Source organism: Balaenoptera borealis, assembly GCF_965194805.1.
Source record: "Balaenoptera borealis genome assembly, chromosome: 12".
NCBI classification, from domain to species: domain Eukaryota; kingdom Metazoa; phylum Chordata; class Mammalia; order Artiodactyla; family Balaenopteridae; genus Balaenoptera; species Balaenoptera borealis.
Genome location: NC_138869.1, coordinates 23,553,679 through 23,577,383, shown reverse-complemented (window position 1 = coordinate 23,577,383; position 23,705 = coordinate 23,553,679). Strand labels below are relative to the sequence as shown.

Sequence of the window (23,705 nt, the reverse complement as noted above, 5' to 3'; positions counted from 1 at the left end):
AATAAAAACTTCACTCGATTTGAAGTTAAAAAAAAATGGCTTCTTTAACACTGACTTCCTAATAAAATAAATGTAACTTATTTTTTTCTTAAGCAGATTAGTCACTGATAGTATGATTCACATTTCCTGTTATTAGGCTTAATTTTTCCCCCAAACGTGTCACTTTCAGAATGCTGGAATCTATGGAAATGAGATGATTTGCATTTTTAAATTGGCTTGATTAGAACACTTGGTCTGTGTGGACAAGAGTATAAAATTATTAGATATTTCACTCCGAACCGGCAGGCCCTGAAGGAGTTAAACCCAAAGAGGAAAAGAGTCTATATGTACTTTGCTCTAAAACTTTACCACCCACTTCCTAAAGGTCCCCTCCTTCCCATCACGACACTTGGGCGGGGGGAACCAAGAAAGTCTCGTTTCCACTGACCGTCTTTCAGGCAGTTCTGACAGTTGAGGTAGCTACATTCAAAGCCGGTTCGGATGGGAGCACCCCCTGACAATCCCTCAGTCTGCTGCGCGTCCTAACCCAAAGCCCACTCACTACTTAATTAACCAGCAAAGTAATGCAACAGAGGCTGAGCCGTCCAAACCTGCCTGAGTGTCCCTCCGCCAGCCTGCCCTTTTCTGTGTGCGGCTTTATTCGTCCCCCTCCCCCCTTGACTGTGTGTGAACTCCTTGAATTTGAACAGCTAAGCTGAAAATAGCCTAGACAGATATAGAAACAAACTATCAGAAGCAAAGAAACATCCACACGGGTTACACTGAGATGGAAGGCTCCTTGTATATGTCACACGCTCTGAAAGTGACATAAATCACACCCCAGATACGTCCCCCGAATGGAGTGATGGCGAGGGCTTTACCAAAGTGGCTGCCTGAAGGCCAGAACGGCAGAAAACCAGTCGCAAACGAAAAAAAAAAAAAAAAAGAGAGAGCGAGCGAGAGCGCGAGAGCAAAACACAAGCAGGACTTCCTTCAACTCTCAACTACACCCCACCCATGAACATTTTAAAAAAGGGAGAGCAAGAGAGAAACGGGGGTGGTGGTGGTGGTGGAAATCTCTCTCTTCCAGGACCCACAGGCCTGGAGCTGCTTCTTCCCACCCCTCCACTCCCTCCTCCCGCCTCCACTTCCAGAGCGCAACTCCCACCCAAGTTGGTAAACAGCGATGGTTATTATTATTTTTTTTTTTCCAAAAGACTCAACTTAGAAACCCTCGGGCGCTCCTGCCTTCCCCAGCGAGGCCCCAGGAAGCTGGCACCGCGGAGCCCGGGGAAGGAGAGCAGAACGGCAAAGATCAATCACAGGGACCAACCTGACACTCTCCATGTAGCCGCCAGGCGCGCGGAGCCGGCTCAGGGCGCCCGCGCGGGCCGGGCGTGGGGTCCGGCGGCCTCGGCGTGCAGGCGGACTGCACGCGCGCAGGGGCGCTCCGGCTCGCGGGCTGACAAGACGCGCCGCGCCGCGCCCACCCGCCCCGCCCTGCTCCACCAATCACAACCCGCCTCTAAACACCCCGCGCCGCGCCGCGCCCCACACAATGGGCTCCGCGGCCCGCGCCCCGCGCCCGCGCCCCCCGGCCCCCCTCCGCGCGGCAGGTGAAATCACGCTCGGCTGAAACCCGGCTTTTGTTTCGGGAGCAACTCCGCTTAATTGCTGTTAACCCTTTGACCCGCCTCCGGCTGACGTCTGGGAAGCCGGGCGCGGCGCGCATCTCTCCCTCCGGCCGGGGCTGCCAGGTCGGGGATTTTTGGTGGGGTGGCGGTGTTTGTTTCCTCTTGGAAACTGACAAAGAGTTGTCCCGGCCTTTCAGAGCAACCCGAGCGGCAACGCAGGGGAACCGGCGCGTCCGCCGCACACCCCGACTGCTCGGAGCAACTGTTTAGAATCGGAAGGGGATGCGGGGCTCAAAGGCAGCGCAGGAGAACTTCCTCGAAAACGGCCTTCGCGGGAGAACTTTCGCTTCACGTCCCTGGTTTTAACCCAGCCTTGGCCTCTTTTATTTCCCCCCTTTTCTTTCCAAGAGCCGGGTTCGCCAGAGTGTGCTTGTGCGCACAGAGGAAAACGAACCCGACACGGGGGTTGAAATAAATAACCAACGTACCTCGTTGCTGAACCAAGCTCCTTGCCCTCTAGAACGACAGCTGCTGAAGCAAGCATCTGCCACTCTTTCGCTAAGGAATAATTCTCTAAATTCCGTTCTTATTTATACTACAACATCAACACAGGCTACTCTCAATGAGCACTTGAAGATGACCTCTATTAGTCACTGCTCTTTAAAGCTGTTTAAAGCTGAGTACAGTGTGAGAAAAAAAAAAAAGTCACCAATATGCTAAACTTGGTGGGCTCAACTGGCCCGATTTCGGTGCCAGGTTAATTTAGTCATTTTCGGCAGCTCTAGAATCACCTCTCTAATTTACCCTTGTTCAATTTAGGGAAAAACTTTTTGGCCTATACTTACAAAACAAACATACAAAACTCTAACTTTTTAATTATTTTTTCTCAAAAATACTCGAGGAAAAGTAGTCGTGACATTAATGATTACGTATTTTCCCTCAATTAAAAAAAAAAAAAGGCCACAAATCCTACTCCAGTAATTTCAGTTTTACTTGAAAATATTTTTCCATTTGAGGTGTTATGCAGGTTACTACAAACCAGAAAGCATATTGATACTATTTCCGATCAAGCAAATGCCTGAATTTCAATCAGGTCAGCTCAGGAGCAGACAATTCCCCCATTAATCTGCCAGCAAAAGAGACAAAAGCGCCAGTTGACTGTCAACTTATGATCCGATGTTAAATGGGTGCAGCACTGATCGAGCTCCACCCTAAAGTGTTTTTGTGTCAGATAACAAATTTATTAATGGAAGTTTTTCAGGTCACAAAAATGTGACCCCACCCTCTCATGAATATTCAACAGAGAACCAAGGGCATTCTTTTTTGGGGAGAGGGGCCTTAAATCTGCCAGTGTACCGTGCATCAGTAGAGTTCTGACTCTTAAAGAGACAAGGCCCTCCTTCCGTAGGGGCTGGCAGGGCCCCAAAGACAGGAAATAAAAATATAGGAAGTTCTCTCCAACCAAGGCACAGTGAGAGAGGAGAAATGTTCATTTCAAAATCCACATGCGATTTTTTTCAAAGGTATTAAAATTCATTAGAGATTTAACGTCTGTGAACAACATCAGGGTGCCCTTTAAAGAAGCAATTTTTTTTTTTTTTAAAGACAAATTCTTTCAGAGGCATCCATAAAACTCAAGCATGCTTTTACAAGTTGGCCTACCTCCTTTGCAGGTCTGCGTTTGTAAACTAATTGTCTCCGGGAGCATCCAAACAAACAACAAACAAACAAGCAAACAACAAACATTACAGAAGCTTGTGACCCAGCTGTGGAGTCCAGCCTCACACAAAATAATTAGAGAGTGATGCAATGCGGTGGTTACACAAGTACTAAATTGCATGGTGGTGGCATTAAGCACCATGAGACCACAGAGCAGGGGGAGATGAGTGGATCAGGAGAGGTCTGGGAAGGCCCCTTGGGGAGGTGGTGTTTCGAGGACTGATGGTTTGGATAAGGGGGGAGGTGACAAAGTAGCTTAGCAAAAGCAGAGGCCACCTGGAGCCCTTCCCACCCTCTCTCCAAACATGACATGGTGACTCAGAGACTACTTCTAGGCAAGGAAATGTACCACCAGAGATAAACCTGGATAAGTTTTATATGCCCAGGCCATTTTGGTTAACGCTCCCAACGCAGGGGGCCCAGGCTCAATCCCTGGCCAGGGAACTAGATCCTACATGCCGAAACCAAGAGTTCGCATAAGGGTTCGCATGCCGCGACGAAGATCCCGCGTGCCTCGACTAAGACCTGACGCAGCCAAATAAATAAATATTTAAAAAACAAAAAACTTAAAAAAAAAAAAAAAAAAAAAGATCCCTTTCCATGTGGTCCTGTCTACCTGCCCTGTGCCTGGGATTCAGTGAGAACTGGAACTTTCAATGGCTGGAATACAATATAAATGTTAAAAGGTGCAGTGATTTAGAAGACTTAGTTAATGCCATTTGTTCTATGAGTGCCAGGTCATTTTGGAAAGGCTGGGTCAGAAAGGCAAAAAAATAAATAAAATAAAAATAAAAGCAGCAGCATGTGGACATTTGGATTGCGGGAGCTTTAGAAAAATCTGGATTGAGGGGCAGGCTTTAGAATGGGTTACTCAGACACAGGGGTTCATTTAGGTGTCACAATGTGAACAGAAATTGCAATCCCCATTTTACAGAGGAGGAAGCTTAAGTTCAGAAAGGCAAAGTGATTTTTTTTTTCTTTTCCCTGTCTAAGAATCAAACACACCCAGCTCCACGGGCCACAAGGGGAAACAAGACACTGCATAGCTCCAGAAAAAGAGAGGCCATGATAATATAAAATGAATACCTGGGGGGAGGGGGAGGGCTCATGTTTAAGGAAGAGTGAAGGAAATGCTAAATACCGTACTGAAAAATAATTTTGATGCCCACATCCTAACACCCACAACAGATACAGCCCTTGTTCAAACACCACATATTAAGAAACCTGTCAGTTGCTAAATGAGTCCATTGTGCAGCTGGCTGTGTACTTAAGAACAGATTACTATGATCCCACACCAAACTCTAACCACCAAATAACACACCTGGGACTCAAATCATGTATTTTATTTGGTTCTGCTGAGCCCTAGCCTTGAACGCAGAAGAAAGTGAAAGGTTATACTGCCCATTCAGAGCTGAGAATGTAGGTAAGATGTATTCAACGCAGAGTCAGAAGGAGCATCTTGTCGGGACGTTATTCCCACACTTTGATGGATGGCACGGCCGAGGAGACACCAGCCACGGTGCTGGGCCCACGTGGTCCTCGGCTCCAGCCGGAGCTGCTTGGCAATCACCAGAAAAAAGGACATGTAAATGGGCACTGGCTCACATATTTCTAAGCAACACTGAGAGCGAGACACCTCCCCAGATAAAGTCAGTTATCTCTACCAAGGGATGAACAGTTTGATGGGCTGAAAAAAATCAACTTGCTCATGAGGACCAAAATCTTCTTCTTTTTTTCTTTTTTCTTTTTGGCCGTGCCGTGCGGCATTCAGGATCTTAGTTTCCCGACCAGGGAGCGGACGCGTGCCCCCTGCGGTGGAAGTGTGCAGTCCTGACCACTGGACCGCCAGGGAATTTCAAGGGGCCAAAATCTTAATTCAATTCCCCATCTTCTTCCAAACAGCCCTTGCTTGAACACTTATTTCCTTTCTTTTTAACCATTCGTTTCGTGGAGTACCCAGAACATATTCTGAAACGACAGAACTTAAAGAGATTCAACCAACTGACCCTGTTGCTAGAGGAGAACACGCTGACAGAGCAGGACTACAGAATTTAGGCCCCTCACCCCAGAAGTGGGCTTGATGACCTGCCCAGGGAAGCGAGTCTCTCCAGAAGAAGCCCTGCTTTAGTTAGTTTTCATGTCTCCAAAGACCGCCAACCAGCAGCCAATTAGAGAGACTAAACTGCAACAGACATGCCCGATTCCGGACATTTGGGCACTTGTCTCCAAGGACCTGCCGTTCCTTCTTGATTTAAGTGTGGCTTTTACTTAAAAATATAAATTAATACATCATCCATCTACAGGGAGCTAAGGCAGTTAGCTCCAGATTGCTATTGTTTATGTCGCTGTGATGTCTGTGGACAATGAAGGCAATTATGTTGCTTTTTTTTTGCTCCCGCTCAGCCAAGGGAAAAGACTGCAAGTTCTCACTCTTGCGCAGAAGTTTACATTTCTCCCCGTGACACCCTCCAAACTGTCATCAGCATCTTCATTTGATGCAACATTTTATAATGCGATTGCTCCTGGTTAATTTTCTAGATACACACTGTGACATGTCAACATTCAGGTGACTTATGAATATCATGGGTACAGAAGCTATGGAAAACATTTACCACCCTCTCCAAAAAAAAAAAAGTCCCTCACTCGAAAAATGTAAAGATATTCATAGAATGTCACCGGTAAACAAAATCACGTCTGGGAGAGAAAAATGGCAACATCCATCCCAAACTCTGCATCTGATTGACAGTAACAAATTACTCTCTCTCATTTATGCTCAAACTATAATCTCTTGTTTTAATATAATGTACAATGTATTACTGGACTGCTTCTACCATAAGGTTAGAACAGATTACACCGAGGTGCACAAAAGCCTCAAAAAGGGACACGTTTTAGGGCAGGAGTTCATTTCCCAAAGAGCTCTTTCCTTCAGGTATCAGCAAGAAAGAATCACTATCACCATGAAGCACGAGGCCTTATTCCCCCCCCACCCCCCAAGAGTGATAGTGCTGACGACACACCCATGTGCAAACTCTCGATTTTAGGCACAAGCAGAACTGGGTCACTGAAGGGGAAAAGAAAAAATGGCTCTTGGGTGATGAGATGACATTTGAATATTTTTTTTAAATGTTTAATTATGTAGAAATCGCTGAGTATCATTTTAAGGCACTGGCCACCTTTAGGCAGGAAAGTCAGTTTTTCGGGTGACCCGAGGCGCGCAGCAGGCCTGCGAAGAGGCAGAGATCCATCCTGCCCTCCGAACAATGCTCACCAGTCTCCCTCCCGGCCCACGCCACCCTCCTGTGACCCTAGGCTGACACACCCTCATGTCAAAACCTTCTTTACGCCTGCCCTCTGCTGGTAAGCCTGCCAGGACTAGGACATTTCGACTATCTCAACTTATTCCAAAGATAACTTTCAAAAGCTGGAGAGAGAAAGGCCATGTAGTGAACTATTAACTGGAATATATAAATTAAGACACTTAAAAAAAACGGGGGGTAGGGGTGGGAGGGGATGACGAGGGTGAAATATGGCACTTTTAATGTAAAAATGCACATCCGTCTACTCTACTGCCGGCTGGCTCAGAGCACAGGAGTGCCAAACTCTATCTCAGCTCACCTAAGAGAACAACCTGTATTACTGCCGGGCATCTTGCCTTCTCCTTTGCTCCCTCTCCGGGGAGAGGTATGTCGGTGCATTTTCAATAAAACACCTTCTTAGCAGTAAAGGGCCACTGTTCCCATTTCAGTGGTCCCTAAGGTTTCATGATACAGTATATTTAGCTGGCTCGCGGCTCAAGTTTTCCTCAGGCATTCATAAGATCCATATAAAAGGAAAAGGGATAAAAAATTAAAAAAAAAGGGAAAGAAGAGCTTTCGTCTATCCTTTGTTTAAGTAAGACAACAGTTAACTCTGAGATTGATGAGCTGGCATGAGTCCCCCCCAAACAACGGGACGCGCTGCCAGGCTCACTCCCCACGACAGGTGCCCTGGCATGCGAGCCAGGCGGGCAGGGAGGAGGGCTCTGGGCATCAGCTGGTGAATTTCCGCGGCAGCAAGCAAGGGTTGAACGAGGCAGCTCCTGTCAGCGTCAATGGGAAGCACGGGGCCTTACAAATCCCTGCATCCCATTTCAAAAATATATCTCCAAGACGGGAAAATGAAGCTTAGCAGTTGCAGCCTCAGAAGCATTCAGGAAGTAGCACTCTTGACAGCGCTTTAGATGCCGAGTAAATGCTCTTATAACGAACACGCAATCCAGCTGACAATAAATCTTACACCAGGGAAGCCCGCGCAGGGCTGCGGAATCCCCTCCAAAGATAATTGCCTTCCACACTGTGTGGCATAGAAATTGCGACATCCAAAACCCTTTCTGGGGCCCTATAGCTTTCTATGGCTTTTCTTTCCTTAATAGTCACTGATTACACACACACACACACACACACACACACACACACAGACACCTCTGCCTTGAAAAGAGACCATAGAAAAATCCAAAGATTTGGTCTTCTTTCCTAGAGAAAAGTGATGAGGCCAGTTCTTGGCAGGGGAGAGGGGATGGAAGAGGGAGGCTGGGAAGAGAGGAAATGTGTACGGACTCAGGGACAGAATCTGAAGCAGGACCTTAAGGTCCACAACCCTCAGCGTCCACTTCCCACTATTTGAAAGCTCAGGTAGTTTCGCAAACAATTCCAAATTGGGACTCTCCCAACAGGTCCATCAACAGGTAGGCAGATCTTTTCTAGTCCAAAGTGGCCTCAAGTGCTCTGTTTAACCCTGAGATGGTATAGGAGTATTAGATAGGACACGGGGGTCTGTCAATGACATTGTCATTAGCTAACAGTGTGATTGTGGGCACATCCCCTCACCTCTCTGAGACTCCACACTTCACCTAAACAAAGAGAAAGATGGATAAGATACTCTCCATATTTTCTTTAATAATAATAATAACAACTATCACTACTAACTACTTATTATGTGTCAGGTACACATTTTACCCTAGCAGAGGAACTAATTTCTAGGTGCTTTTTAGCTTACAGTTAATGTCATATATAAAACTACCAAGAATATAGTTAAAAAATATAAACAGGATTTGAGAACTCTTGAATCTTAGGCACTATTGTGTCAACAGAATATCAGGGAACAAAGGGAGGGAAAACTGTTTTTTGGAAAACAACTCAAAAGCTCTTATTCTGATCCTCTCTAGGTCATAAACCCTGTGAAACATCAGTAACTTGTGCTCCATTGAATAAGTAACTAACATGCTTCAGGACTTGGTGAATTGAGTTGGGGTCTCAGAGGAGGAGGCTAAAATCACCTGACGTCCTTTTTCCTTGTGATTTTTTTCCCTCTTCTTTAACCATCAAAGCTCTCTCTTTCCATCACGCCTGCTCCCACCAAAACAATGTTCTCAATTTCTGGTCCAACCTCGCAAGCCATTCACCTGCTTCTGTCTGTTTCATATCGGAAAGGAGAGAGGAAAGCTTTATGCGCCAGGTAACTACTGGTGGGGGCTGGCATTTCCATCTCAAGTTGAAGCCACAGGTAAGGTTTGGGCTGGATGAAAAGGGAAATTTGCAAGGAAGCATAGCATCACAGAGATATTAGATTCCTTTTGAGATCTGATAACTCTCGTCTTAAGAAAATGCATACAGAAAAGCAGACAGTCCAGCCTGCAGGCCAATTATTTATTTTTTATTGTTTTAAATGGCATTTCATCCCTCTTGAGGAAAAGCAATAGATGAAGCAGGAAGCTTTCAGGTCATACAGAACTTTGTTCTTTTCAGACAAATAAGGTATTGTGTGTTTGAACAATAGGAGGAATGTCTAATAGATCTTAATTAAATTCAGTGAGGTCCAATTTTTGAGATGGGTCAGGACACATCTATGTAATGTCACAACCCAACAGGCCAGGCCTTTGAAATCAGGGAGCTCTGTGGTGAACTGTTCTCTGACACCCTTTCTTATCCATTCACCATCCCACTGCCCTACCCACTTCTTCTCCCCTCCAGCTTTTCTTCTCTCTACCTCATGCTACTCCTGACGTCTTCCCGGCTCGGCACATACAGTGTAAAACATCAACAGCCATACTCCTTCCCTCTGGCCAGCCTTCTGAAGTGGCAAAGCCCCGCCATATACTCCCTCATCCTTCTCATGATAACCTACCAAACAGGAATCCTATTATATATATACCATGGCACGTGGAGAAGGTTACCTGGAATTTGCAGTGCGAGAGACGCAGGTTTGAATCCAATCTTTGCTACTCACCAGCAAACTAGGTAGTCACAAAAGTTCATTTTGTTTGTATTTCCTCATCCGTAAAATGGGAGCAATTATCTGCCTCGCAGTGGACAGAGGTTTCTTTTATTACTTTTGAGGCGGGGGGGTCAATCTTTAAACTCAGTTTCCCTGATTCGAGAGCATTGGTGTGCATCTTTGATCTGATGCCTGGCGAGCACCTGGTCACAAGTGTCTAGCGCCCAGCAACCTCTCCGATGTCAGCAAGTGTCAGGAGACTCGTCTGAGGCCACTTGGCTGGTGGATGAAAGAGGAGGGGTGTGATTCTCCCCGCCAGAGCTCAGTCCTGCCTTAGGCAGCCTCTCGCTTCCTGGTTACAGAGCTCAGGTGACTTTGACATAAGAGCTAAGAAAACAAAGCCCAAAGCCGGCCGTGATCAAGGAGGTGGTGTTGGGAGTACTGAAAACAGCCTGCCGGTTACAAATTAGGAGGTATGTAGCAGGACCTCGGAACAGGGTTTGCCAAAGGAAGGGAAAAAGAGGGAAGGGCTGGTGCCTGGTAACAGGATGGCTGACAAATGCAGCACATATTTACCGGGAGCTCATGATGGGTTTGGCACTTTTCATAATATCTCTTAATCCTCAAAACAAGCCTATGAAGGAGGCATTATTGTGCCCACTTAACAGATGAAGAAACAGGCTCTGAGAGTTGAAATGACTTATCCAGTATCTCACAGCTGGTAAGGAGAGGAGTGGGACTTGAATGACTCTGAAACCAGGCTTTTGTACCATATGCCAAGCTGGAGACCAGGCTGGGGGCTAGAACTAGGTCTGGAAGAACAAAAGGTGGGTCCAGTTTTACTCACTTGGCAAACAGATGTGACAAAGAGCCACTGATTGGTCAGCATGAATACAACCTGAAATAATACAAAGGTAAAATTCTGATAGCCTCTTTGCTTCTTACAGGAATCCACAGTGACAACCCTGGCCCACCACGTGAACGTGAAATTGACCCTGAATCTGTCTGTAGCCACAACCGGGCTGGGAGGAGAGGCAGCGGAACAAGGGCTCATGCATTGTCTTGAGTTACTTCTCCCTGATTAAGGAGCTCCTCACACTCCCATTTCCATTACTGAGAAGAGAGAGATACGCAGACAAACAGGTAGACAGACTTTTCATCTTCTTCCAGTACATCACTGGGCACCAGGCAGTGTCCCAGCAGCCCTAGCCTGGATGGTGCTGGAGCTCTCCCGGCAACAGCATCTTAGATGTAAAGATGGAACATCACGGTGATGGGACTTCTTACGTCCCTGATCATAAAAGGCACCCAGACACTCTCCTATGACAGCTCTGGAGAGAGACTGCTATGGGTTCTAATGCTGGCTGCACCACTTCCTGACTGTACTTTTGGTAAATTATTCGTCTCTAAGTGCCTCAGTTTCTACATCTATAAAGGGAACTTTATATCTTATAAAGATATCTTATAAGATATCTTATATCTTTATATCTTTATATATAACTTTATATAATCCCAGGACTCTTCCCAGAGGGTTGTTATAAGGATTAAATGTGATAAAATGGGTCAATGCCTGGGAAGCACTTAAATGTTTCCTAATACCATTCTTATTGTTACTACACACTGCTTTTCCTTCAATCTTTTCCTTTTGCTATAATGAAATACTGTACCAGAAGGCAAAATGGTTTTTTTTTTGTTTTTTTGTTTTTTTTTTTTACTCTCGTCGACCTCTTATTTTTCTGTGACGTGGTATCAACCCTAAGTCCAAAATTCTGTGTTGCGTTAGTATCAACCCTAACTCCAAAATTCAACTAAGTAGTAGTAGCCCTTTCATCCAATGAATCTTAACAATGCAAGAAGGCACTTGGTTGTTTTGTTTTTTTAAATCCAGGGTCATGAGGCAGCCCCACTTCTAGCTCCAGGTCACCGGGGTTCGCCAGATCCACCAGCCATGTCATCACTTGGGTGTGTGAAGGAGTTTGCTGATTTCTTAAATGAATTCTCAAGGACCCACTGGGATAATCTCTGGAGGGGTCTGCCCTGAGCGCTGAGAACAAATAGGCTGGCCAACATGAGACCTAATTTACGGAACCCTCAGTCTATGTTTTGATGATATTTTGCTACCACTGTCTCTGGGGAGGAGAGCCTTTGGTGGAACCTCAGCCACCGTGGCCCCAGAGAGGGCTCAGCTTACACCCAAACAATCAGGGCTCTTTGACCTAATGAGCTGGTTTTAAGCTCCCTTTCAAAGTTTCCAACAGCCTCACTACCCAAGGTAAGGAGTAGAGCTCTCTCAGCGTTCTCAAGAGTACACGGCATGGCATCAGCCATCATTTGATCATTGGCTGAATGAAAAAAGAGAGAGACATCCATGCAAAGGGCAGAGAAGAGGGGCTCTCTCCTTGGCCTTAGGGGATAAAGGGGCTTTTAGAATAAGACAAGGATTATGCTGCATATTTAAGGATAATGGGTCTGTCCCAGGTAGTTGGGCAGGCAGGGTTGGGGAAGGATATTTCAGCTACTGGGAAGAGTGTATACACATGTTCACACAGGAGATGGCATGAACCATTAACACCGGGGAACTGCAAGGTACTTAACAAGGCTGGGGCAATTATAATTCCTGCTACAACTCCCTTTCTTTGAGATCAAAGGGTTTTCCTTCTTTTTCCCAATTTCACCCAAATTTCCCATCTCAAAAATGCATTCATCTCTTCCTCTCCTCATTCTTCCCATTCAGGGCATGGTCTCTATTCTTCATCTAGATCATGTCCAGTATGTAACGTGATCTCTGCCAGCCTTGACCTGAGCTGGCTCAAACACCCCCCCCCACACACACACACACTTTCCCCTAAGTCTGCAGAGGGTGATGTTCTGTATTCCTATCCTGGCATGCTCTCAAACCTGTTTATTCCGATCTTTCCGATCCAGAGATTTTGACTCTGCGAGTTTTTGGAGGGTGAGTCTGATACAGAACCAAAAGTATGGATGTTAAGGAGCAGAGACTCAAGGATGAGATATTTTGGTCACCAAAGGGTTTAAATAACGCTGCATCACATGTGGACATCCTATTATACAGTTAGATAGAACGAAAGCATGAAGAGAATCCACATCTAATACAGGGGCAAAACTTACAGAATGTTAAGGTCTTGTACGCTAAGCCCTCAGGAGAGGAAAGAGAGCTCTAAGAAAACCAGCACAGTCAAGATCGCCATTGGTCTTGGACATGTCACTCCCTCCGGGCAGCAAGGCTCCTATCCCTCAACCTTGAGGTCTGGTCTTGGTGCGAGTTCTCCGAAGGCAGCCTCACTGTGCTGGGGTGAAGGTGGCTCTCGCTCATTTTTATTCACGTGTTCCTTTTGAACTAAGTGGGTGCAGGAAGGACAACTCAAGTCCTATCTAGACCTGTGAAATCGCATGTTATAGAAAAGGAGAAAGGAGCCGCGTCTGAACAAAAAATACTCCTCCATTAGGCAAATCATCCTCCTCGGGCAGAAAAACAAACACACTTAACACATGTAAGACAGCGGAAGAGGCCACTCTACAACTCAGGCATCTTCTCGCCCATGGTGTTAACCCTGGGGTGGTATCACTTCCCTGACCTGCTGCCGCATTTACTGTCTATGCTGGACATTTCCACATTCTATCAAATAGTAATTAACTCACCAAATGCCAAAAAGAGTGCCTGGTACATAATAGCTCCTTAACAAATATTTGATGAATTTATAAACAAATGAATAAACAAACGAATTAATGTTTTCTCTTTCTCTCTCCTTTGTTCGTTTGTTCCTTCCTTCTCTCATTCTATTTGTTTCATGTGCATAGTTTTTCTAACTATAAACTCCAAGAGACAAATTCCACACTCTTTCTTCTTTCTCAACTTGTAGTATAGGGCTAAGAAGAAGTAACTAAGTGCACGTTAAATAACAGCATCTCTATATGTGTCACACATATTCAACGGCAAGACAGGCACCTCTGTGTCACCAAGTCAGGGGCTAAAATCTTATCGATGACAATTTCGTGATGGAGTGACCTCACAGGCCAAAAAAAGAAAAAAAAGGATTTATATAGAGCAATCAATGATCAATCAGATTCTCTGAAAGTTTAAAAAAGACAAATTGAATATTAACTATGATTCAAGTATTACATGAACCACTTCACATTTCATAGCTGTGAATAAGCTCAAGTCACTAAGTCCAATACAAGTCCAATACATGCAGTAGCCCTGTACCTACTGCAGGTCGACAGCGATCCAGATTTTTAAAAAAAATCATCCATCTTCCATTTGTCTTGCTAATTTCGTCAAATGAAAAGAATCCTGAATGGAGATAAGGCTGGAAGGGCGGGAAAAGCAATTTCCTGAGCTGCTGCCAACACCAGACACCCTGAAAAAGGATGTTCATTGCTCGAGGCACCTCTACTTCATTTGGCTCTGCTTCTGGAGGCTCTTGCCTGACGCAGGAAAAAACCTAGAGAAAGGCCACAGCCCACACTTCATCATGGCCACAGAACAGCCACAAATAGTGGTTGAACACCCAGTGCTGGCAAGACCTTACTTCTCTTTGGTCACCTGGATTCTGGGAATTGCCCACTGAGGGACCAAGTTAATCCCAAGGGATGATTCAATTAAACCCTGCACCATAGGGTTAATATTAGGGTAGGGTAGGTAGGGATTCTGCCCCTTCCTACCAGGGCCTCACACTGTCTTGGTTTTGTCCTTCCCCTTAAAGTACCAAATAAGACCTGGTTTTGTTTCAGAGATCAGGACAGCATTTGACATGTCACGTACAAGGCCTTCCGCTCTGGTCTGCCCCTACCCCCTTCAAGTGTAGCATCCAGAAATAAGCACAGCAGGCCAAGTGTCATCTGTCCCCCAAGGAGGACAGTGCCTCAATTCTTCATTATGCTATTAATGCAGCCTAGGGTCCTCGGTGCCCCCGCCTCTCAGTAGGGCACAATTGGCTCCTACCGGTTTTACAATCATCCCCTAACTATCACCTGAACCACTGGTAAGTTAGAGCTCTTTACTCTGCACTTGGGCAAGGGTATGGGCTGTGCATTTATTCCCATGAAAGATCTTTTTCATTTTGATCCAGAATTTCAGCCTGCTGAGACTTTAAAACAAATCGTGATTCTTCAGCTCAGAATATTAACTCTTCCTTAACCTTCTTCCACATGCAATTTTTGTCATCGCTAAATTCCTAGAATCGCGCGATTTCAGATGTATTGTGATCAGTTTTCTAAATGTGTGCATTCCAGCGTTTCATAACATCTAAACTGGAGTTGCTACCGTTACTATTTGACAATTACCAAGAACAGTTTCACACCAGGGGTCATTCGCATTTATCTGTGGTATCAGCCTACTCCAGACTGAAGCACCAGGCGATGTCGGGCGCAGTGTCAGTGTTGACCCCTCCTGTCACCTTCACATGACACCTAACACGCTGCCTGCATCTTAGTAGGTGCTTCAAAGACAAATGTTTCTCAATGCAGAAATCAACAAACTTATTTAATCTGTGCCACAATCCAGACGCTATGATTAATCTATGTTTAACAGACGGGGAAACTGAGGTCAAGAAAGTTAAATAACTCACTCAGAATTAAGCACCCTGTTACCTGGAACCAGCATTTAAAAATAACGCCTAGAAAGATTAAACAACTCGTGAAAGACACCCTAATTGCTCATTTCAGAGCAGGTCCCCCAAACTGGGTCTTGTGCCTCTTTTTCTCACGTCTCACTGGTGTGTGTGAGGCCATAGCTCCCAATCACCTCTCCCACCAGCTTTCTTTTCCTCTTTTCTGCAGAAACAGACGTGGCTAAAGAAATTTCCAAATTAAGACCTGGCAATGCTTTCTATATTCTTGTTTCCTAAACCTATAAATCAAAAGTGTCTAAACAGGTCATAAATGTTCCTTGGCGATATAATGGGAAAAGTTCTGATTTATGGTGCCGGTGGAATAATTTTAAATAATTACATAAGAGTTTTGAAAAATGCAATTAACACCTTTAGAAGTTTTTTGAAATGAAAATGAATCTCTGGAGATGACTGTTCCCATACATAAAGATAGCCAGTTAAAAAATAAAAATAAAGCTACAAGATGCAACCGTGTCTGAACGATCCTATGGAGACAGGGTATAGGAGCTTTTATTTTCAATGGGAATTCACCAGCATGACCGCATCAATACATGTCTTAACCCTGCCACCTTATCACACGATAACAACACAATTAGCCTATGTCATTACCAAACATCAAAATTAAATCACCAAATAAGCATCTTGTTTCTATTCAGCCCCAGCTGATGCCTCTCTCCCTCTGTACTGGTTTGACACATCCTACCACACTGTCCTTTGGAACACTTCACATCCTCCTACCTGCTCCTGCAAATCTGGCCAATGTTCTTTCCTTCCTCTTTCTCTTCATTTGTGATTCATCTCCTCCTTCAAAATCCAACCTTCTACAGATGAAGTCACTCCAAACATCTTTCCTTAACCCTAACTTCCCTGGGTACCAAAGAATGTCTCATATCTGAATTTCCTTCTTCAGGCTTACCAAGCAGTAGGAGTTACGGTTTTACTTGATGAACTAACGTCTCAAGCTCATTTCCGCTAACAATCCTTCCCCTCTCTCCCTCACTCAATATTCTTCGCTTTGGCCCATCTTACAAACACCCTCTCTGAAACCGTGACCTCCACGTTCAACTCTGGAAGTAGCAAAACAAGGCCATTTCAGACTAAACTGACTTTTGAATCAAGTATGCACTGCTAAATGCTACCTGTTCTTTATTTTCTAGATTTATCTTGGATTAGAAAACTAAACAATACTGAAGCAGACCTTGACTTTCCTCAGGGTTCTTTCGTATCCAAGGGTCCAAGGTATCTCTCTAGTTGTTTCCATCATCCGGACGTAGTGCACCCAGCAACTACACAAAGAGAAACTCTCAGCCACCATCCTGGCCATGAGAACGAAGAAAAAGACTCAGAATCATAGAAACTTTGATCTGGAATAGATGGAGAGATCATTTTAAACCCACCCCCTCATTTTCCAGATGAGAAAACTCATGCCCAGGTAGGAAAAATGACTAGCCAAAGGTCATACATCTAAGTAGTTACCGGCAGAACCGACACCAGAACCCAAAACTTCTGACTGCTAATTAAGCATTCTTTCCATTGCCTCATACCACCTGGCAGGGCACAGATATATGAGGAACCACAAAAACTAAAATAATCAACCTCCAACACAACACTCTTTTTTGGTTGGGGGACAACAGTCTTTCTGTATTTGTTGGAATGACCAGTACTTTTTATTTTAACTACAAATTATGAATGAAAAATAAACTTAATTACCAAAGGCACAGAAGGTCAAGTCAACTTCTACTTTTGTCTAAAATTCACATAACTCTACTTGACCATTAATCGAGAGGAGACACTAGTCACATGTGGCTATTTGTTTAAATCAATTAAAACAAAACAAAATAAAAAATCCAGTTTCTCAGTCATACCAGCCACATGTGAGGTACCTAATAGCCAACAAGGTTAGAAACTACCATAATGGACAGCAAAGATGTAGAATATTTCCATCACTGTAGAAAATTCTATCAGACAACGCTGAGAGTGTAGAACATATTATGAGACGAGCATAATATGAAAACCATGATAAATATGAATTCTAAGCTTGAAATACACACTTTTTTTTTCAGCACAAAGGGACTTGCAGAACTATTCTAGGTCTTTGGTTTCTGATGAGGAAACTGAGTCCTAGGAACTTAATTTACACAGTTCTCCCAAGCTTTATGAGCAGTTAGTCACAGGGTTGGGACCGAATGTCAAGTTACCTAACTCTTAAGGAAGTGATTTTTCCACTAAACTTGCTGACTGGCTGAAACTAACAATATGGTCTGCCTCACCCTCTTTAAGATGATGTGGGGTAAAACGTCTATGCAACATCCACTCCTCCATCTTCGAAAAGGACAACTGAGGTACAACAACTTACCCATATTGATTCTGGATCTATGTGGTTTAATGGAGCCAATCTATCCAGGGTAATCTGGAGGTGGGCACATGGCTCGGTCCCAGCCAATCAGCATATTCCCAACCCCTTGACCACAGTAATTGGTTCATACACAGATGACTCAAGTCATTCAGTCAATTCAGAAATTTTTGTTGGAATTACTGGGCAAGAGACACTGATTTTTTGCCAGAGTTGCTAAACTGTGAATGTGTCGGTCTGGGGCTCCCAGGAGCCATCTTGCTCAGCAAAGGGAAAATCTGACAAAGAATGAAGCCAACACAAAAAGAAAGCAGAACAAAAAATGGAGCTAGACTAAGTCCTGATAACGTGATTTGATTGCCCAGTCCCAGCTGTGTCTGAGGCCAGGCTAACCCTTGAACTTTCAAGTTCTGTGGGCCAACAGACTTTCCCCCATTACCAACCAGTCTAAGTTGGGTTTTGACATTTGCATCTGACTAATACAGGTACCTCTTTCCACAGGGAGATTAGGAAGTAGTTATATTAATATATTCAATCAACCTTGAAAAGCATAGCAAGAGGGAAACACCAAATTATAAAGCACATGATGGCAGTAGCAAATCTTGGTTCATGTGATGCCATTCTGGGAGGGATTCCCCAAGTCAACCCCAAGTATACTCAAACTGTCCCAGCCACGGATCAATCACTAAGTTTCAATTCACCATATGTGCATTTTTCTTTCAGTCACCCAAATTTACAAGTCTCTTATCAGGTGGGCCTGCAACTTCACTTTAAAAATCAACAAAATGTCTTGTACTCATAAACCCTGGGAATTCCTTCAAGACATTTCACTGTCTAAAAAAAAAAAAAAAAAAAAAAACACAAAGAAATCCACCCCCCAAGGTCTCATGATGAAAGTATAATTAAGACTTCGTGGTGCAATGGGTTTTCACTCAAAATTCTTTTACTGTCCTTTCCCACAAACCCTGCACTAACTCCTCACTCTTGAATTCGACATTAAAGTTTCTCTTTTTTTCTAGGTCCAATGGGCCAAACTATGACAATCATACTTTCATAGAGTCTGGCAATAAATGATTTACAAAATCTGTTAGCAACTATTTTATTTCATCCACATACAGTTGGCCCTCCTTATCCGTGGGCTCCTTATCTTCAGATTCAACCAACCGCCAATCGAAAATATTCAGGAAAAAAAAAAATTCCAGCAAGTTTCAAACAAGCAAAACTTGAATTTGCCTCAAACAGGAAACTAGTTACATGGCATTTACACTGTATTAGGTATTACAAGTGATCTACAAATGATTATATAGCTGATTTACTTTGTTGTACAGTAGAGACTAACACAACATTGTAAAGCATTTATAGTCCAATAAAGATGTTAAAAAAAAAAGAACCTATCACTCAATCAATCAATAAAGTACATGGGAGGATGTGTGTAGGTTACGTGCCAGTACTACACCATCTTACATAAGGGACTTGAACACCCTCAGACTTTGGTATCCAAGGGGTCTTGGAACCAGTCCCCAGCGGAAACCGACTGAGGACTGTAATACAGGGACATACATTCTGTCTTCATGGTGGCACATTTCAAAATGTCCAGTGTGTAAGTTATATTGTTTGCAATCAGTTACTGAGACCAGGCCATATTAACAGGATAGGTTTTCACAGATTAACCTCCCCTTAAATAATGTTAATTCTAAAAGGCTTTAATCTCTCCTTTATAAAATGATTTTTTTAAAAAAATTCAAAAAATTAATCATTGTTTGGGCATAAAATAATTGTTCTCTATTAGTGGTTTGTTTATTTATTTCATTCAATGATCTTTCTGTCCAGCTCATCAACAGCTTGGAGCTACTTTTTTTCTTCCATTTAACTTTTTCATTTAACCTTAATTAGCTTTTTCATTTAACCTTATTAATATGTGGCATTCAGAATTTCATTTATTCTCCTATTACTATGAAATTCTAGCCAAAAATGAATGAGGTCCTATGGCTTAAGATTTCTACTAACAACATTAATAGTAACCTGGTGTCTTAAAGTCATCATAAACAAGTCCATCATAATATTATTAGCATCTTTTGTTAAGTGTGTGTCACATGCTGGGTGTCTCAGGCTGGATGCCTTATGTTCCAGTTTTCAAATGGTCCTTACCTTCAGCTTCTGAGGTGGCTATCATTTGTAGCCACTTCATAGACACACAAACAAAAGTGAAAAGGTTAAAGATCTTGCCCAAGGTCACAGTGGCAGGTCAGGAAACAGACATGGTCCCCTGTGCCTCTTTTAAAGCCAGGCTAATTCTTTTGACTGCGTGGCCAACAATTCTAAAATCTGAACTAAAACATCAGATTGAAATCTTTCATAACTGTATTATTTGTAGCTTTAAACCTGAAATTGCATCTCATGTTGGCAGTTGGCCTCTCCCATTGTTTGTCCTTGGGCAGGGGACAAAAAGAAGTCTCTGCCCTCTCTGGCTGTGCCTCAGCAGTGGTAGATTACCCATGGAGGACTGTCAGTTAATTCCATATTGAAGAGATTTGTGAGCCTTGCCTGAAAGGGAATCTTCTAATTCTTCATGTGACAACATAATCTACCAATGTCATTATTATGCAATTTATTTAGAAAAAAAGAGTGTGTGGGGGACACATTTAATAAATGTCATGCTAATTTTATCCTTGAAGGATCTAGAATCGTTGTCGCCTTTTCTAATCTCCAGCATCTCTAGCTAGGCGATAAGGGCTGCAATCGTAGACTGCAGGAGAAGTAGGAGAAGCCACCTCCAACTTCCCCATCAGTCACTAAGAGTCAGGGATTGAAAACCTGAGTTCTGTCTTGCCAGACACTTTCCAAGAACGCCTCTCTTCCAAATTGTGAGTGACATCTAACGCAACCCTGGGCTGCAAACTTCTGCCCCAGAGCAAAGTAGAAAACCAACTGATGTAAAATTAAAAGCTATTTGCTTGATCCATCCCTTGCTTCCACTCCGGCCTACTTTCAACTGGAACACATTCAGCTGGAATTACAGGCTACCTCTCCGTCCGGCACTGGGGCATAGAATTGATATGTGCATAACCACGGAGCATAAACATGACAGAAAAATAATGACTTCGGAAGCACCGCACACCCTACCCCAACACAAGCTACATGTGTGTTCACAGGTGGAAACGAATGGCTGTTTACCCTGAAGGCCCCATAAGAAAAATGCAGTCACCTTTACAGTAAAATGTAACTTAAGTCTTCAACATGCAACAAACTGAAAGAGAGCTGGGAATGAATTCCGACAAACAGCTCTTCTAGTATCTTGGATTTCTTAGGGAGAGTCCAAGCCTTTCAAGAAGTGTGCAGGCCCCGCACAGCTGAACTGTACAAGTAATGCGATCCTAAGACCAAGGTGGGCAAGGTTTGCAGGCTCAGGGCTCCGCTGGGTGGGTCAGGGAAGAGAGTGTGTGTGACACTGTATCGTGCCTTGCTCAGGAAGCACGTTTCCCAAAGCCCCGAATATAATGGCGATTAACTGAACACAAGAAACAATACAGGTTTTTGTCTGGCAAAGGGTTATGCAACAGATTAATGTCAACAGGTTCGAGCCGCACCAGAGCGCTTCTGACCATTTCCCGGATGCAGCAAATAAGGGCACACATTCCTTGTTGGTGTATCACACAATGACAACAAAAGCCATCCCAAGCTTCCTGTTGAGAGATGCCAGCAGGTATTGACACAAGCTTAACAGTGTCTTTCTGAGACTTCTGTGGTTTAGCACTTTGTCAAAACAGGATACTATTTAAATTAAAAATTTACTGATTCAAGTTCAGAAAAACCCTGCTTTGCTGTTTTTATAACCAAATTCGTGGGTGGGGAAACTTTGACCTTTATTTTTTTCTTTTTTTTTATGCCACCTTATATGGGGCTGAGAAGGTACTATATTTAGCAAGCTAGTTTTGAGAACTAAGGTGTCTAAGCAAGATGACTATCACTTTCTATGAATTACTGTACATGTGAAATCATGGGCTTGTTATATTATGCAAAAGCGACTCAAGTGAAACAAACAAAAATACCTGTTTGCATACAGAAGTTTTGTAAAAATCTCGGTGGGGAGAAAAAGGGGAAATACACATAGACTCACCACAGCATAATGTGCTTCCCATGTGAATCTTGTTGGGCATGCAAAAGTACTTCTTTAGAGAAGAAGGCTAGGTCAGGACTACAAGATTATGGGCAAGAGAGCAGAGCCAATGGTCAAGCAGAAGCAGTGCAGTGGTGACAACCTTGGTGCTGAAGAGTGGATGGAGACCTCATGAATTGTGGAAGCCCAGCCAAGCTTGTTTCTGTCTGGGGGTGGGGGGCAGATTTTCCACCTGCTGCCCCCCTCAATATGAAATATTCTTCTTCTAGACACGTGCAAGACTCAACCTCTAACTCAACTGAGGTCTCCACTCAAAGAGGTCTTGCCTGGCCAGTCAATCTACCACGGGAACCTATCTCATCAGCACTGTCTAGATCTTAACCAGGTTTGTTTTCTTAATAGCTTTCATCATTATCTGACATCTGGTGATTATTATTATTATTATTATTATTATTATTATTATTTTGCATACTGGTTTAACGTCCCATAAGAATGTAAGCTCCATGAGTTCAGAGACCCTGTCTGGTTTGCCTGATCCTTATCAGAAACGCATGTCTAACTGAATGCAGTCACCCAGGAATTTGTCAGAGGTTGGACAGGGAAATCTCCTAATCTCTGCTCCAGTCTCTGCAAGGACGTGTCCTTCTTAGCCTCCCATCTGACCACCTAACAACTAACAAAATCATTCTAATAACGTCAAACCTCTGAGATACTGATGCCAGAGAGGCCACTGGATGGAAATACTCAACTACTGATTTTGCCTTAAAATCACTTTGTGATTATCCTCCAAGCTCTCACACCTTTGGGAATATACAACCTCTCAATGTTCAAAGGGGAAGGAGTGGAGGAAATATGGAGAATTTGAGAAAGAAATCTAATTCCTCAAACATCTTGGTGCAATTCATCTCTTCTTGAGTCAATCTTTCTTATCAGTCACAGGGAAATCTTTTGGTGAGGTGAACGCTACTTTGGCCAATGGCTTTGAACCGACAATGCACCACCAGTTGGCCCTTAACCGCTGTTTTCTGTCCAGCCCAGCTGAGGGATGTGACACATGACGAGCTGTCACTCGGGCAATGATTCTCCACAGGGTCACAGCCCCAAAGAGTCCCACCCTCTGGTATGCATGCTTTGCGCAGCCTTTTCCAGCACTGCGTCAGGGCTGGTCTGTGTGACCGATAAATATAGCAGAAGTAATGGTATGTGATTTCTAAGGCTAGGTCACAAAAGACTTGGATCGTTCTGGGGGAAGCCAGCTGCCATGTTATGAGACTCTCAAGCAAGGCTCTGGAGAGGTCCTCACCATGAGGAACTGAGGCCTCCTGCCATGTGTGTGAGCCGTCTCAGGAGCAGATCCTCCAGCCCCAGTCAAGCCCCAGCCTCCCATTTTAACTGCAATCTCATGAGAGACTATGGTCCAGAACCACCCATATTTCTGGCCCACAGAAAATGTGTGAAATCGTAAGTGTTAACACTTGCTTTAAGACACTAAGTTTTGGGGCAACTAACAGAGTATCCAAACCTTATAAGGGAAAACGTGTATCATCGGGTCTAATACATACTTTCTGCCTATAGGAAAACATGTCCCCTGCCCCACCCTGGCTGTATGGGAATCATCACTGCAGAGTCCCAGGCAAAAACACTGAGTTCCAATTTTCACATGGGCAACCAGGTAAAGAAGACATCAAGTCCACAGTCAGGATGCACAGGGACAAAGAAGCCAGAACTCCAAAATCCCTGAGCTAAAGTGAGCCTGTTGCAGAACACTAAAGCCCTCCTGACTCCGGGGTGGACCTTTTAATGGAGCCTTTGGTCACTTGGAAGAGGGGTCTATAACAGACAGGCAGGTACTGAAAGGAACGGTGTAGCAGGTTGTTTGAAGTCCACCACGAGGTAGAAAGGAGCAGCATTTCTGAGCTCCAGATAATCGACGCTATATAGAAATGTTGTTCCAGCTTCCCTTTTTTTTTTTTTTTAAGGATAAGCTGGAAAATGGAATTTTAATGGGAACATTTCAGCTT

At 44.0% G+C, this 23,705-nt stretch overlaps 1 protein-coding gene and 1 long non-coding RNA gene across 17 annotated transcripts in view; one reads left to right on the top strand and one right to left on the bottom strand.

The window, feature by feature from the left end:
• Positions 1 to 23,705, bottom strand: part of FOXP1 (forkhead box P1) — a 599,574-nt gene that overhangs the window by 108,232 nt on the left and 467,637 nt on the right. The window contains exon 1 of one of the 16 annotated variants that reach the window (XM_082346183.1): positions 2,102 to 3,449. The exons of 14 other annotated variants lie outside the window; for them this stretch is intronic. The gene's annotated coding sequence lies outside the window, so the exon portion shown is untranslated. Of the gene's footprint in view, positions 1 to 1,312; positions 1,464 to 2,101; positions 3,450 to 23,705 lie in introns of those variants that run through there. One more of the 16 variants, XM_082346182.1, reaches the window with a different exon arrangement.
• On the top strand, positions 4,897 to 18,299 carry LOC309607567. The gene is made up of 2 exons (XR_014232452.1): positions 4,897 to 10,057; positions 10,532 to 18,299. It is a non-coding gene; the product is annotated as an uncharacterized lncRNA (long non-coding RNA).